Source organism: Loxodonta africana, chromosome 1 (assembly GCF_030014295.1).
Source record: "Loxodonta africana isolate mLoxAfr1 chromosome 1, mLoxAfr1.hap2, whole genome shotgun sequence".
Classification (NCBI taxonomy): domain Eukaryota; kingdom Metazoa; phylum Chordata; class Mammalia; order Proboscidea; family Elephantidae; genus Loxodonta; species Loxodonta africana.
The window spans coordinates 43,592,937-43,609,800 of NC_087342.1; the positions used below are offsets into that span (position 1 = coordinate 43,592,937).

Here is a 16,864-nt window from a genome sequence, read left to right on the forward strand (position 1 = left end):
AGAGGCCGAGGCTCCTCGTAGCGCGGGACTCGTCAGCACGTTGCGGCGGGGAAAGGGCGCGCCTTGGAGACGTAGGTCCACCCCGGCCGGCCTGGACCAAGGTCGCGGAGGTGGCGGCACGGACTGGCCCCCCACCCGAGCGGCGCGTGTCAGTCTGGCTCTGGCGGGAACTTCCTTACAGAGGGCGAGCGGCCAGTGCTGGGCGGACTGACACTGAGTTAGAGAGGGGAGGTGCGGTCAGAGTCGGCGGTGAGGCAAAACCTTTTATTCATGCCAGGAGGTGAAAGCTTTAACGCCCCCTAGGACACTCGGCAATCGGAAGTGGCCCCTGGAATATTGTATAATTATCTTTTGGTGTTCGTACCCATTCCATGGATGTTTTTGAGTTTTCGAAAAGCAGTTACGAAGCGTTTTCTCTGGGGACGAGGCTGTTACCTCGTCCAGTTCCTGCAAATTTCTGAAATCGTCATCATCAAACTAGTGCCTGAGGGCTAGTACAAGACCCTGAGTTCCCAGGACGTTCTGTTCCAACCGCTCCGTTGTCACTTGATTCTGACGTAAGTCAAATACCTCTTTCTTTTTTTTAGTGTTCATTTTTTTTGTCTTTTATTATCAGTATCTTTATAAATCCGACCCTTGAACATCTGGGAGTAATACCAGCAAATTACATGCTGCAACCTGTATGTCGTAAGGTATACTAAAATAGTCATAAATGTAATTTGTTGTAACTGCAATACTTGGTAAATTGGGCACAGGGAAAAAGAAAAAAGCCCCAAACCCGTCGCAATTGAGTCCATTTCCTACTCATACTGACCCTATACCCTGTAGTACAGAATGAAACCCTACCGGGCCCTGCCCCATCCTCACAGTGCTTGCTATGTTTAAGCTCATTGTCGCAGCCACTGTGTCAATCCATGTCGATGGTCTTTCTCTTTTTCTCTGACCTTCTATTTTACCAAGCATGATGTCCTTCTCCAGGGACCGGTCCCTGCTGATAACATGTCCGAAGTACGTGGGACGAAGTCTCCCCACCCTCACTTCCAAAGAGTACTTTTTCCAAGATAGACTTGTTCATTCTTCTGGCAGTATATTCAGTATTCTTTGCCAACAACATAATTCAAAGGCATCAGTTCTTCAGCCTTCCTTATTCATTGTCCAGCTTTCGCATGCATATAAGGCGATTGAAAATATCATGGTTTGTATCAGGTGCAACTCAGTCCTCAGAGTGACATCTTTGCTTTTCAACACTTTAAAGAGGTCTTTTGCAGCACATTTGCCCAAGGCAACACAGTGTTCGATTTCTTGATTGCTGCTTGCATTGTGGATCCAAGTAAAATGAAATCTTAACAACTTCAATATTTTCTTCATTTATCAGGATGTTGCTTATTGGTCCATTGTGAGGATTTTTGTTTTCTTTATGTTGAGATGTAATCTGTGCTGAAGGCTGTGGTCTGTTTTGATCTTCATCAGTAAGTGCTGCAAGTCCTCTTCACTTTCGGCAAGTAAGGTTGTGCCATCTGTGTATCACAGGTTGTTGATGAGTCTTCCTTCAATCCTGATGCCATGTTCTTCTTCATAGAGTCCAGTTTTTCGGATTATTTGCTCACCATACAGATTGAATAAGCATGGCAAAGGGATACAACCCCGATACACACCTTTTCTGACTTTAAACCACACAATATCCCCTTACTCTGTTTGAATGGCTGCCTCTTGATCTAAGTACAGGTTCCTCAGCACAATTAAATGTTTTGAAGTTGCCATTCTTCACAATGGTATCCGTAATTTTTTATGATCCATACAGTCAAATGCCTTTGCATAGTCAATAAAACACAGACAAACATCTTTCTCATATTCTCTGCTTTCAACCAAAATCCATCTGACACCAGCAATGATATCCCTGGTTCCAGGTCCTCTTCTGAATCCGGCTTGAATTTCTGGCAGCTACCTATCAATGCACTGCTGCAACCATTTTTGAATGATCTTCAGCAAAATTTTACTTGCATGTGGCATTAATGATATTGTTTGATAAACTTCCACATTGAGTACAAATATGGATCTCTTCCAGTCTGTTCACCAGGTAGCTGTCTTCCAAATTTCTTGGCATAGACAAGTAGCACTTCCAATGTTGCATCCGTTTGCTGAAGCGTCTAAATTTGTATTCCATCAATTCCTGGAGCCTTGTTTTTCACCAGTGCCTTCAGTGCAGCTTGGACTTCTTCCTTCAATACCATCGGTTCCTGATCATATTCTACCTCTTGACGTGGTTGAACACTGACCAATTCTTTTTAATATGGTGACTCTGTGTATTCCATCCACCTTCCTTTGATGTTTCCTGTGTTGTTCAATATTTTGCCCTTAGAATCTTTCAAAACTGCAACCCAAGGCTTGAATCTTTTCTTCAGTTCTTTCAGCTTGAGAAATGCCAAGTGTGTTCTTCCCTTTTGGTTTTCTAACTTCAGGTCTTTGCACATTTCTTTACTTTGTTTTCTCGAGTTGCCCTTTGAAATCTTTTGTTCAGCTCTTTTACTTCATCATTTCTTCCATTTGCTTTAACTACATTCAAGAGCAAGTTTCAGAGTCTCTTCTGGCATCCATTTTGGTCTTTTCTTTCCTGTCTTTTTAATGACCCTTTGCTTTTTTTTTTTTTTAATTAAAATAAAAATTTTTTTGTTGTGCTTTAGTGAAAGTTTACAAATCAAGTCAGTCTCTCATACAAAAATTTATATATACCTTGCTATATACTCCTAGTTGCTCTCCCCATAGTGAGACAGCCCACTCCGTCACTCCACCCTGTATTCCCTGTGTCCATTCAGCCAGCTTCTGTCCTCTCTGCCTTCTCATCTCCCCTCCAGACAGGAGCTGCCCACATAGTCTTGTGTCTACTTGAGCCAAGAAGCTCATTCCTCACCAGTATCATTTTCTATCTTATACTCCAGTCCAATCGCTGTCTGAAGAGCTGGCTTTGGGAATGGTTCCTGTCTTGGGCTAACAGAAGGTCTGGGGACCATGACCTCCAGGGTCCTTCTAGTCTTTGTCAGACCATTAACTCTGGTCTTTTTACGAGAATCCTGCTCCATCAGGGATTCTCTGCTGTGTTCCCTGTTAGGGCAGTCATTGGTTGTAGCCGGGCACCATCTAGTTCTTGTGGTCTCGGGCTAATGTAGTCCCTGATTTATGTGGCCCTTTCTGTGTCTTGGGCTCATAATTACCTTGAGTCTTTGTTGTTCTTCATTCTCCTTTGCTCCAAGTGGGTTGAGACCAATTGATGGCTGCTTGCTAGTGTTTAAGACCCCAGACGCCACTCATGAAAGTGGGATGCAGAATGTTTTCTTAATAGATTTTATTAGGCCAATTAACCTAGATGTCCTCTGAAGCCACGGTCCCCAAACCCCTGCCCCTGCTACTCTGGCCTTTGAAGTGTTCGGTTTGTTTAGGACACTTCTTTACTTTTGGTTTTTTTTTTTTTTTTACTTTTGGTTTAGTTCATTTGTGCTGACCTCTCCTGTACGGTGTATTGTCTTTTCCTTCACCTAAAATAGTTCTTGTTTTTTTTTTTTTTACTATCTAATTAGTGAAGACCCCTCTCCCTCACTCCCTCCCCACTCTCATAACCATCAAAGAATATTTTCTTCTCTGTTTAAACTATTTCTTGAGTTCTTGTAATAGTGGTTTCATTCGATATTTGTCCTTTTGTGATTGACTTATTTCACTCAGCATAATACTCTCCAAATTCATCCATGTTATGAGATGCTTCACGGATTCATCGTTTTTTTTTTACCGTGTAATACTCCATTGTGTGTATGTACCAGTTTATCCATTCATCTGCTGATGGGCACCTAGGTTGTTTCCATCTTTTTGCTATTGTGAACAATGCTGCAATGAACATAGGTATGCATATTCTATTTGTGTGATGGCTCTTATTTCTCTAGGATATGTTCCTAGGAGTGAAATTGCTGGATCACATTTATTTCTATTTCTAGCTTCCTAAGGAAGCGCCATATTATTTTCCAAAATGGTTGTCTCATTTTGCATTCCCATGAGCAGTGCATAAGAGTTCCAGTCTCCTCGCAGCCTCTTCAAAATTTGTTATTTCCTGTTTTTTTGATTCATGCCAGTAATGCTGGTGTGAGATTCTATCTTATTGTGGTTTTAATTTGCACTTCTCTATTTTTTTTTTAATGGCTAGTGGGATACCCTGGTGGCGTAGTGGTTAAGTGCTACGGCTGCTAACCAAAGGGTCAGCAGTTCGAATCTGCCAGGCGCTCTTTGGAAACTCTATAAGGCAGTTCTACTCTGTCCTATAGGGTCACTATGAGTTGGAATCGACTCGACGGCACTGGGTTTGGTTTGGTTTGAATGGCTAGTGATCACGAGCATTTCCTCATGTGTCTGTTGGCCTCTTGAATGTCTTTGATGAAGTGTCTGTTCGTTTCCTTTGCCCATTTTTTAATTGGATTTTTGTCTTTTTATTGTAGAGGGGTTGGATTTTCTTGTAGATTTTAGACATCAGAACTTTGTCTGGTATGTAATAGCCAATTTTTTTTTTTTCCCAGCCTGTAGGTTCTCTTTTTATTCTTTCGGTGAAATTTTGATGAGCGTAAGTGTGTTAGTCCTCTAGTGCTGCTATAACAGAAATTCCACAAGTGGGTGGCTCTAACAAAGAGAAGATTATTTTCTCACAGTAAAGTAGGCTAAAAGTCTAAATTCAGGGTGTCCACTCCAGGGGAAGGTTTTCTTTCTCTGTCAGCCTTCTCATCAATCTTCCCCCAAACTAGAAGCTTCTCTGCGCAGGGACCCCGAGTCCAAAGGACGCGCTCTCCTCCCGATGCTGCTTTCTTGGTGGTATGAGGTCCCCCTGTCTCTCTGCTTCCTTCTGTCATTTATATCTCAAGAGATTGCCTCAAGACACAATCCAATCCTGTAGGTTGAGTCCTGCCTCACTAACACAACTGCTGCTCATCTTCCCTCATTAACATCATAGAGGCAGGTTTTACAACATAAAGGAAAACCACACAATACTGGGAATCATGGCCCAGCCCAAATGATACACACATTTTTGGAGAGACATAATTCAATCCATGACAATAAGTTTAATTTTTAGAAGATCCCAGTTATCTAGCTTATCTTTTGGAGTTTGTGTGTTGTTGGTTATGATTTTTATCCTGTTAATGCTGTGTATTAGGGCCTCTAGTGTTGATTATATATATATTTTTTCTATGAACTTTATAGTTTTTGGCTTTATATTTAGATCTTTGGTCCATTTTGAATTAGTTTTTGTATATGGTGTGAGGTATGGGTCCTGTTTCATTTTTTTGCAGATGGACATTCAGTTTTGCCAGTACCATTTGTTAAAAAAGACTGTCTTTTTCCCATTTGATGGCCTTTGGTCCCTTGTTGAAGATCAAGTGACCGTAGGTGGATGGGTTTACATCTGGGTTCTCAATTCTGTTCCATTGGTCAAAGTATATGTCATTGTACCACTACCATGCTATTTTGACTACTGTAGCTATGTAGTACGATTTGAGGTCAGGTAGTGGGAGGCCTCTTACTTTATTCTTCTTCAATAATGCTTTACTTATTTGGGACTTCATCCATTTCCATATAAAATTAATGGTTAGTTTTTCTTTCTTTTTAAAGAATGTTGTTGGTATTTGGATTGGGATTGCATTGTATCTGTAAATCGCTTTGTGGAGAATTGTCATTTTCACAGTGTTGAGTCTACCTATCTGTGAGCATGGTGTGTGTTTCCATTTATGTAGATCTCTTTTGGTTTCTTGCAGTAGTGTTTTATAGTTTTCTTTGTATAGGTCTTTTACATCCCTGGTTTGATTTATTCCTAAGTATTTTCTTTTTTTTTAGGGGTTATTATTAATGGTATTGTTTTCCTGATTTCTTTTTCATCGTTCACTTTATTGATGTGTAGGAATTCAACAGATTTTTGTATGTTTATCCTGTATCGTGCAACTCTGTTGAATTTTTCTATTAGTTCGAGTAGTTTTCTCTTGGAGTCTTTTGGGTTTTCTATGTATAGCATCATATCATCCACAAATAGGGACAGGTTAACTTCTTCACTACCAATTTGGATGCGCTTTATTTCTTTTTCTTGCCTTATTGCTCTAGCTAGGACTTCAAGCACAATATTAAATAGGAGTGGGGATAAAGGGCATCCTTGTCTAGTTCGTATTCTCAATGGGAATGTTTTCAGCGTCTCTCCATTAGCTGTTGGTTTTGCATAAAAAATAGATGCCTTTTATTATGTTGAGAAATTTCCCTTCTATACCTATTTTATTGAGGTTTTTTTTTTTTATCAGGAATGGGTGTTGGACTTTGTCAGAGGCCTTTTCTGCATCAATTGAGATGATCATGTGATTCTTTTCTTTCCTTTTATTTATGTGGTGGATTGCACTGATTGATTTTCTAATATTGAACCATCCATGCATACCTGGTATGAATTCTACTTGGTCATGGTGTATTATTTTTTTTTTTTCAGTCTGTCACATATAAGTTTATATACACCTTACTCCATACTCCCACGTACTCTCCCCCTAATGAGTCAGCCCTTCCAGTCTCTCCTTTCGTGACAATTTTGCCAGCTTCCAACCCTCTCCACCCTCCCATCCCCCCTCCAGACAGGAGATGCCAACACAGTCTCAAGTGTCCACCTGATACAAATAGCTCACTCTTCATCAGCATCTTCTACCCACTGTCTAGTCCCTTCCATGTCTGATGAGTTGTCTTTAGGAATGGTTCCTGTCCTGGGCCAACAGAAGGTTTGGGGACCATGACTGCCGGGATTCCTCTAGTCTCAGTCAGACCATTAAGTATGGTCTTTTTGTGAGAATCTGGGGTCTGCATCCCACTGATCTTCTGCTCCCTTAGGGGTTCTCTGTTGTGCTCCCTGTCAGGGCAGTCATCGATTGTGGCCAGGCACCAACTAGTTCTTCTGGTCTCAGGATGATGTAAGTCTCTGGTTCATGTGGCCCTTTCTGTCTCTTGGGCTCATAGTTATCATGTGACCTTGGTGTTCTTCATTCTCCTTTGATCCAGGTGGGTTGAGACCAACTGATGCATCTTAGATGGCCGCTTTTTAGCATTTAAGACCCCATACGCCACATTTCGAAGTGGGATGCAGAATGTTTTCATAATAGAATTATTTTGCCAATTGACTTAGAAGTCCCCTTAAACCATGGTCCCCAAACCCCCGCCCTTGCTCTGCTGACCTTTGAAGCATTCATTTTATCCCGGAAACTTCTTTGCTTTTGGTCTAGTCCAGTTGAGCTGACCTTCCATGTATTGAGTATTGTCCTTCCCTTCACGTAAAGTAGTTCCTATCTACTAACTAATCAGTAAAAAACCCTCTCCCACCCTCCCTCCCTCCCCCCTCATAACCACAAAAGTATGTGTTCTTCTCAGTTTATACTGTTTCTCGAGATCTTATAATAGTGGTCTTATACAATATTTGTCCTTTTGCCTCTGACTAATTTCACTCAGCATAATGCCTTCCAGGTTCCTCCATGTTATGAAATGCTTCACAGATTCGTCACTGTTCTTTATTGATGCGTAGTATTCCATTGTGTGAATATACCACAATTTATTTAACCATTCATTCATTGATGGACACCTTGGTTGCTTCCAGCTTTTTGCTATTGTAAACAGAGCTACAATAAACATGGGTGTGCATATATCTGTTTGTGTGAAGGCTCTTATTTCTCTAGGGTATATTCCGAGGAGTGGGATTTCTGGGTTGTGTGGTAGTTCTATTTCTAACTGTTTAAGATAACGCCAGATAGATTTCCAAAGTGGATGTACCATTTTACATTCCCACCAGCAGTGTATAAGAGTTCCAGTCTCTCCGCAGCGTCTCCAGCATTTATTATTTTGTGTTTTTCGGATTAATGCCAGCCTTGTTGGAGTGAGATGGAATCTCATCGTAGTTTTAATTTGCATTTCTCTCATGGCTAATGATCGAGAGCATTTTCTCAAGTATCTGTTAGCTGCCTGAATATCTTCTTTAGTGAAGTGTGTGTTCATATCCTTTGCCCACTTCTTGATTGGGTTGTTTGTCTTTTTGTGGTTGAGTTTTGACAGAATCGTATAGATTGTAGAGATCAGGCGCTGGCTGGAGATATCATAGCTGAAAATTCTTTCCCAGTCTGTAGGTGGTCTTTTTACTCCTTTGGTGAAGTCTTTAGATGAGCATAGGTGTTTGATTTTTAGGAGTTCCCAGTTATCTGATTTCTCTTCGTCATTTTTGGTAATGTTTTGTATTCTGTTTATGCCTTGTATTAGGGCTTCTAAGGTTGTCCCTATTTTTTCTTCCATGATCTTTATCGTTTTAGTCTTTATGTTTAGGTCTTTGATCCAGTTGGAGTTAGTTTTTGTGCATGGTGTGAGGTATGGGTCCTGTTTCATTTTTTTGCAAATGGATATCCAGTTATGCCAGCACCATTTGTTAAAAAGACTATCTTTTCCCCAGTTAACTGACACTGGGCCTTTGTCAAATATCAGCTGCTCATATGTGGATGGTTTTATATCTGGGTTCTCAATTCTGTTCCATTGGTCTATGTGCCTGTTGTTGTACCAGTACCAGGCTGTTTTGACTCGTGGGGCTGTATAATATGTTCTGAAATCAGGTAGAGTGAGGCCTCCCACTTTCTTCTTCTTTTTCAGTAATGCTTTACTTATCCGAGGCTTCTTTCCCTTCCATATGAAGTTCGTGATTTGTTTCTTCATCACATTAAAAAATGACATTGGAATTTGGATCGGAAGTGCATTCTATGTATAGATGGCTTTTGGTAGAATAGACATTTTTACTATGTTAAGTCTTCCTATCCATGAGCAAGGTATGTTTTTCCACTTGAGTAGGTCCTTTTTAGTTTCTTGTAGTAGTACTTTGTAATTTTCTTTGTATAGGTCTTTTGCATCTTTGGTAAGATTTATTCCTAAGTATTTTATCTTCTTGGGGGCTACTGTGAATGGTATTGATTTGGTTATTTCCTCTTCGATGTTCTTTTTGTTGATATAGAGGAATCCGAGTGATTTTTGTATGTTTATCTTATAACCTGAGACTCTGCCAAACTCTTCTATTAGTTTCAGTAGTTTTCTGGAGGATTCCTCAGGGTTTTCTGTGTATAAGATCATGTCATCTGCAAATAGAGATAATTTTACTTCTTCCTTGTCAATCCGGATGCCGTTTATTTCTTTGTCTAGCCTAATCGCTCTGGCTAGGACCTCTAGCACAATGTTGAATAAGAGCGGTGATAAAGGGCAGCCTTGTCGGGTTCCCATTCTTAAGAGAAATGCTTTCAGGCTCTCTCCATGTATAGTGATCTTGGCTGTTGGCTTTGTTTGTATAGATGCCCTTTATTATGTTGAGGAATTTTCCTTCAATTCCTATTTTGCTGAGAGTTTTTATCATGAATGGGTGTTGGCCTTTGTCAAATGCCTTTTCTGCATCAATTGATAAGATCATGTGGTTTTTGTCTTTTATTTATATGGTGGATTACATTAATGGTTTTTCTAATGTTAAACCAGCCTTGCATAAATACCTGGTATAAATCCCACTTGGTCGTGGTGAATTATTTTTTTGATATGTTGTTGAATTCTACTGGCTAGAATTTTGTTGAGGATTTTTGCATCTATGTTCATGAGGGATATAGGTGTGTAATTTTCTTTTTTTGTGATGTCTTTACCTGGTTTTGGTATCAGGGAAATGGTGGCTTCGTAGAATGAGTTAGGTAGTATTCCGTCATTTTCTGTGCTTTGAAATAGCTTTAGTAGTAGTGGTGTTAACTCTTCTCTGAAAGTTTGGTAGAACTCTGCAGTAAAGCCATCTGGGCCAGGGCTTTTTTTTGTTGGGAGTTTTTTGATTACCGTTTCAGTCTCTTTTTTTGTTATGGGTCTATCTAGTTGTTCTAGTTATGATTGTGTTAGTTTACGTAGGTAGTGATTTTCCAGGAATTCATCCATTTCTTTTAGGTTTGCAAATTTGGTAGAGTACAACTTTTCATAATAATATGATATGATTCTTTTAATTTCAGTTGGGTCTGTTGTGATGTGGCCCATCTCGTTTCTTATTTGGGTTATTTGTTTCCTTTCCTGTATTTCTTTAGTCAGTCTGGCCAATGGTTTTATCAATTTTGTTAATTTTTTTAAAGAACCAGCTTTTGGCTTTGTTAATTCTTTCAATTATTTTTCTGTTCTCTAATTCATTTAGTTCAGCTCTAATTTTTATTGTGTGTTTTCTTCTGGTGCCTGATGGATTCTTTTGTTGCACCCTTTCTATTTGTTCAAGTTGTAGGGACAGTTCTCTGATTTTGGCTCTTTCTTCTTTTTGTATGTGTGCATTTATCGATATAAATTGGCCTCTGAGCACTGCTTTTGCTGTGTCCCAGCGGTTTTGATAGGAAGTATTTTCATTCTCGTTGCATTCTATGAATTTCTTTATTCCCTCGTTAATGTCTTCTATAACGCAGTCTTTTTTCAGGAGGGTATTGTTCAGTTTCCAAGTATTTGATTTCTTTTCCGTAATTTTTCTGTTATTGATTTCCACTTTTATGGCCTTGTGGTCTGAGAAGATGCTTTGTAATATTTCGATGTTTTGGATTTCGCAAAGGTTTGTTTTATGACCTAATACGTTCTCTCTTCTAGAGAATGTTCCATGTGCACTAAAAAAAAGTATACTTTGCAGTTGTTGGGTGAAGTGTTCTATATAAATCAATGAGGTCAAGTTGGTTGAGTGTAGCACTTAGGTCTTCCGTGTCTCTATTGAGCTTCTTACTGGAAATCCTATCCTTCTCCGAAAGTGGTGTGTTGAAGTCTCCTACTATAATCGTGGAGGTGTCTATCTCACTTTTCAGTTCTGTCAAAGTTTGTTTTATGTATCTTGCAGCCCTGTCATTGGGTGCATAAATATTTAATATGGCTATATCTTTCTGGTCAATTGTCCCTTTAGTCATCATGTAATGTACTTCTTCCTTTGTGGTGGATTTGATTTTAAAGTCTATTTTGTCAGAAATTAATATTGCTACTGCACTTTTTTGATTTTTGTTTGCTTGATGTATTTTTTTTCCATCCTTTGAGTTTTAGTTTGTTTGTGTCTCTAAGGTGTGTCTCTTGTAGGCAGCATATAGATGGATCGTGTTTCTTTATCCAGTCTGAGACTCTCTGTCTCTTTATTGGTGCATTTAGTCCATTTACATTCAGCGTAGTTGTAGATAAGTATGTGTTTAGTGCTGTCATTTTGATGCCTTTTTCTGTGTGTTGTTGACAATTTCATTTTTCCACTTACTTTTTTTTGCGGAGAAGTTTTTGTTTGTAAATTGTGTGCTCCTCATTTTCATAGTATTTGACTTTATTTTTGCTGAGTTGTTACATTTTTCTTGGTTTTTATTTTGAATTATGGAGTTGTTATACCTCTTTGTGGTTATCTTAATATTTACCCCTATTTTTCTGAGTAAAAACCTAACTTGTATTGCCCTATATCGCCTTGTATCCCTCTGCGTATGGCAGTTCTATGCCACCTGTATTTAGTCCCTCTTTTTGATTATTGTGATCTTTTACATATTGACTTCAATGATTCTGTTTTGAGCTTTTTTTTTTTTTTTTAAATTAATCTTAATTTCTTTTTGTGAGTTCCCTATTTTAGTTGATATCAGGGTGTTCTGTTCTGTGACCTTGTGTTGTGCTGGTATCTGATATTATTGGTTTTCTGACCAATTTCCTTTAATATTTCTTGTAGCTTTGGTTTGGTTTTTGCAAATTCTCTAAACTTGTGTTTATCTGTAAATATCTTAATTTCGCCTTCATATTTCAGAGAGAGTTTTGCTGGATATATGATCCTTGGCTGGCAGTTTTTCTCCTTCAGTGCTGTATATATGTCATCCCATTGCCTTCTTGCCTGCATGGTTTCTGCTGAGTAGACTGAACTTATTCTTATTGATTCTCCCTTGAAGGAGACCTTTGTTTTATCCCTGGCTGCTTTTAAAATTTTCTCTTTGTCTTTGGTTTTGGCAAGTTTGATTATAATATGTTTTGGTGTTTTTCTTTTTGAATCAGTCTTAAATGGGGTTCGATGAGCATCTTGGATAGATATCCTTTCGCCTTTCATGATGTCAGGGAATTTTTCTGCCAGCAGATCTTCAGCTATTCTCTCTGTATTTTCTGTTATCCCTCCCTGTTCTGGGACTCCAATCACCCGCAAGTTATCCTTCTTGATAGAGTCCCACATGATTCTTAGGGTTTCTTCATTTTTTTTAATTCTTTTATCTGATTTTTTTTTCAGGTATATTGGTGTTAATTCCCTGGTCCTCCAGATTTCCCAGTCTGCATTCTAATTGCTCGAATCTGCTCCTCTGACTTCCTATTGCATTGTCTAATTCTGTAATTTTATTGTTAATCTTTTGGATTTCTGAATGCTGTCTCTCTATGGATTCTTGCAACTTATTAATTTTTCCACTATGTTCTTGAATAATCTTTTTTAGTTCTTCAACTGCTTTATCAGTGTGTTCCTTGGCTTTTTCTGTAGCTTGCCTTATTCCATTTCTGAGGTCATCCCTGATGTCTTGAAGCATTTTGTAAATTAGTTTTTTATATTCTGTACCTGATAATTCCAGGATTGTATCTTCATTTGGGAAAGATTTTGATTCTTTAGTTTGGGAGCTTGTAGAAGCTGTCATGGTCTGCTTCTTTATGTGGTTTGATATCGACTGCTGTCTCCGAGCCATCATTAAGACATTGTAGTGACTTATTCTATATTTGCTCACTGAGTCTTGTTTTGTTTTCTTTCAATACACGTAGATGGGCTACTAGATTGTGCTGTCTTGATTGTTGTAGCCCTTGACTCACTTATGACCTATTACCAGCTGGTTTGGGCTGTTGCCAGATATATATGCCTGAGTTTATTCATTATTCTTGAGTAGAATCTGATTTTGGGTCATCAAGTGTGTGATGCACACTGTCACCTACCCACCTTGAGAAGTAGTGGTGATAGTTGTGTGCACCAGATTCTAGTAGCAGCTGGGGTTCACACTCCGGGGGGGGGCGCAGGATGCTGACAGGCTTCCCCCAAGTGCCAGTGAGGTAGGTGTGTCTCTATTCCTAAAGCACCTTGGTGGGTGGGCTCTGCAGCTGTACCTTAGGCCCCCAATGCAAGTACCTCTACAGATTGGTAGGTGTCACCCTCCTTAGACCCCTAAGGCAGGAGGCTAGGTGGTCTGGGGGGAGCTTCAGCCCTCAGTTCCCTGTTGTGAGTCAGTGAGGGCTCTGTTGAATAAGCAGAGATATCAGACCTGGGAAACTTGTCTTTCCAGTAAATCCGCTAAAACAAATGCAGTCAGGTCCGTATCAGAAATGCCTTTGCATTATAATAGCCACCTTGTTCCCTGCAGGGATGAAAGCCCGAGACTGTGGATCACATATGCTTGGCTGGAGTTGGTTCTGTGTTTTTTGTCCAATTAGGGAAGGATTTTTGGTCCCTAGGTTTTTTGTGGTTGCATCTCTCAGGCCGGAAGAATGGGTTAGGAAAAGACCAAAAAAAAAAAAAAAAAAAAAGAAAGAAAACCCGCGGAGCAGTTCTCCCTCTGGCTCAGGAAATTCCAATGTTAATGAAGCCGCCTGGGAAGGGGAGGGAAGGGTTCAGAAAAACAGGAGAGAGTAGCGCCCCGGAATATAGACAAAGTTACTTATCTTGCTTGGGATGACTGTTTTATCTGAGATTCCCAAGGGGCACATCGCCTGTGCGTGCTGGCTGTGTAGAGATTGCCCCCGATGGTCAGGCCCGCGTCCCATGCTTGCGCTGTCTCAGAAACCACGGTTAGTTTCTCCCCTCCCAGTCCAAAGCCCAGCATCAAGGTTCCCCGGCTGGGACGCTGCACTCCCGGCTCCAAAAATAGTCGCTGCCTCCTGGTGACTTCTCTTCTTGTCAGCCGCGTTGCTGTGCCACCTGTGTGCACTGGCTGTGCTTCCCCCGAGGTCAGTTCAGGGGGCTGGGGCTGCACCCCGTATTTGCACCGTCAGAGGATGTCATGCTCAGCTCCCCTGTGCCCAGTCCAAAGCCTGGCGCCAAGGCTTCCTGACTGGGACGCTGGCTCCAGGCTCTGAAAACAGTCGCTGCTTCCCCTTAGTTGTTTGTTCTCGGTCTCTGTCACTCAGGTCAACTCTTTAAATCTGTGTTTGTTAGTTAGGGTTCGTAGATTGTCATGTATGTGATCGATTCACTTGTTTTTCCGAGTCTTTGTTGCAAGAGGGTTCTGAGGTAGCATCTACCTAGTCAGCCATCTTGGCCCCCCTCCTCCATGGTGTATTATTTTTTTGATGTGATGCTGAATTCTCTTGGCTAGAATTTTGTTGAGAATTTTTGCATCTGTATGCATAAGAGATATTGGTCTGTAATTTTCTTTTTTGTGGTGTCTTCACCTGGTTTTGATATCAGGGTTATCCTGGCTTCATAGAATAAATTCAGAAGTATCGCTTCCTCTTCTGTGTTCTGAAATAGTTTGAGTAGTACTGGCATAAGTTGTTCCGTGAATGTTTGGTACAATTCTTCAGTGAAGCCATCTGAGCTGGGGTTTTTTTTTTTGGAGGTGGGGAGTTTTTTTTCCTTTTTTTAAATTTTTATTGTGCTTTAAGTGAAAGTTTATGAATCAAGTCAATCTTTCATGTAAAAATTTTTATACATCTTGCTGTATACTCCTATCCTCCCCCTAATGAGACAGCACACTCCTTCTCTCCACCTTCTATTTCCGTGTCTATTCAGCCACCCTCTATCCGTTTCTGGCTTCTCATCTCCCCTCCAGATGGGAGTTTTTAAAGTTACCTTCTCAATCTCTTCTCTTGTTATAGGTCTGTTCAGATTTTTAACATCATTTTGTGTTAGTTTGGGTAGGTAGTGTGTTTCTAGAAATTTGTCCATTTCCTCTAGGTTTTCCAATTTGTTAGAGTACAGTTTTTCATAATACTTTGTTGTGATCCTTTTTATTTTAGCTGGGTCTGTTGTAATGTCCCCCATTTCAGTTCTTATTTGGGTTATTTGTGTCCTTTCCTGTTTTCCTTTTGTCAGTTTGGATGGTGGTTTGTTGATTTTGTTGATTCTTTCAAAGAACCAACTTTTGGTTTTGTTGATTCTTTCTGTTGTTTTTCTATTCTCTGTTTCATTTATTTTTGCTCTGGTCTTTATTATTTCCTTTCTTCTGGTGGTTGTGTGCTTCTTTTGTTGTTCTCTTTCTGTCTGTCTGAGTTGCATAGCTAATGTTTTGATTTTGTCACTTTCTTCTTTTTTGATGTGTGCATCTATTGGTATAAATTGACCTCTGAGGACAGCCTTTGCTGTGTTCCAAAGGTTTTGGTATGATGCGCTTTCATTCTCATTTGATTCTAAGAATTTTTTGATTTTGTCTCTGATTTCTTCTTTTACCTAGAGGTTTTTAAGCAGGTTGTTATTCAGTTTCCATGTAATTGATTTTTTTCCATTGCTCTTCCTGTTGTTAATGTCTACCTTGATGTGGCCACAGAAGATACTTCGCGTTATCTGAATTTTGTAAGATTTTGTTGAAGGTTGCTCTGTGGCCTAAGATGTGGTCTATTCTGGAGAACGTTCTATGTGCATTGGAAAAGAATGTGTACTTCGCAGCTGTTGGGTGGGGTGTTCTACATATATCTATGAGGTCAAGTTGGCTGATTGTGTCTTTGTTGAGTTTCTTTCTAGATGTTCTGTCCTTTACTAAAAGTGGTGCGTTGAAGTCTCCTACTATTATTATGGAACTGTCAATTTGTCTTTTCAGTGCTGTTAGAGTTTGTTTTATGTATTTTGGAGCCCTGTCATTGGGTGCATAGATGTTTATTAAGGCTATGTCTTCATGATGGATTGTCCCTTTAATCACTATATAGTGCCCTTCTTTGTCTTTTATGGTGGATTTTGTTTTAAAGCCCATTTAATCTGGTATTACTATTGCTACTGCTGCTATTTTTTGGTAGCTGTTTGCTTATTTTTTTTCCACCCTTTGATTTTTAATAAATTTATGTCTTTGTTTCTAAGGTGTGCCTCTTGTGGACAGTGTATTGATAGATCCTGTTTTTTAAATCTATTCTGTCACTATCTCTTTATAGGTGCATTTAGGCCATTTTACATTCAGTGTAATTATTGATAGGCGGGAGTTTATTGCTGTCATTTTTTTGTTTTTGTTTTTTGTGGTGCTGACGTTTTGATTGTTCCTCTTACCTTCCTGTGCTGAATTCCTTTTGTTTGTGGATTTGTTTTGTTTTTGTAGATTTTGTTTTTATTGAGACTTTATGTTTTCCTTCTTTATTTTGATGAGTAGGTTTATTAACTTTCTCTGTGGTTACCTTGAAATTTACCCTGATTTTCCTAGGTTTGAACTAGTCTGTTATTACATGGTATATCACCTTACCTTCCTTTCCATTGGAAAGTTCTATACCTACACAGCTTATTCTATTTTATTGTTCTGATGTTGTTGTCACTTATAGATTAACCTCTCTGGTTCCCTGTTGTAATTCTTTTGATTTTGATAGTCCTTGAGAGTTCATTTCCTCGGTTGGTATCTGGCTGCAGCAATCCTGTATCCTAGCTTCAAGATGTGGTCTGATGTTGTTTGTTCTCAGACTGAAGAGCTCCCTTTAATAATTCTTGGAGGTTTGGTTTGGTTTTTACGTATTGCCTTAATTTCTGTTTATCTTGAAATGTCCTAATTTCACCATCATATTTGAATGAGAGTTTTGCAGGATATATTATTCTTCGTTGCCAATTTTTTCCTTTCATGGTTTTATATATATCATCCCATCACCTTCTTGCCTGCATGGTTTCTGCCGAATAATCAGAGCTTGGCCTTGTTTCTCCTCTGTATGTGAC

The 16,864-nt window shown here is 39.6% G+C and overlaps 1 long non-coding RNA gene across 9 annotated transcripts in view; it reads left to right on the forward strand.

Annotated features, from left to right (window-relative positions):
* Window positions 1-30: 30 nt before the first annotated feature.
* Window positions 31-16,864, forward strand: part of LOC111752736 (uncharacterized) — a 147,455-nt gene continuing 130,621 nt past the window's right edge. For 3 of the 9 annotated variants that reach the window (XR_010321119.1, XR_010321120.1, XR_010321123.1), the window contains exon 1: window positions 45-557. This is a non-coding gene — a long non-coding RNA (uncharacterized LOC111752736). Of the gene's footprint in view, window positions 558-16,864 lie in introns of all 9 variants that reach the window. The other 6 variants (XR_010321122.1, XR_010321126.1, XR_010321121.1 and 3 more) reach the window with 4 other exon arrangements.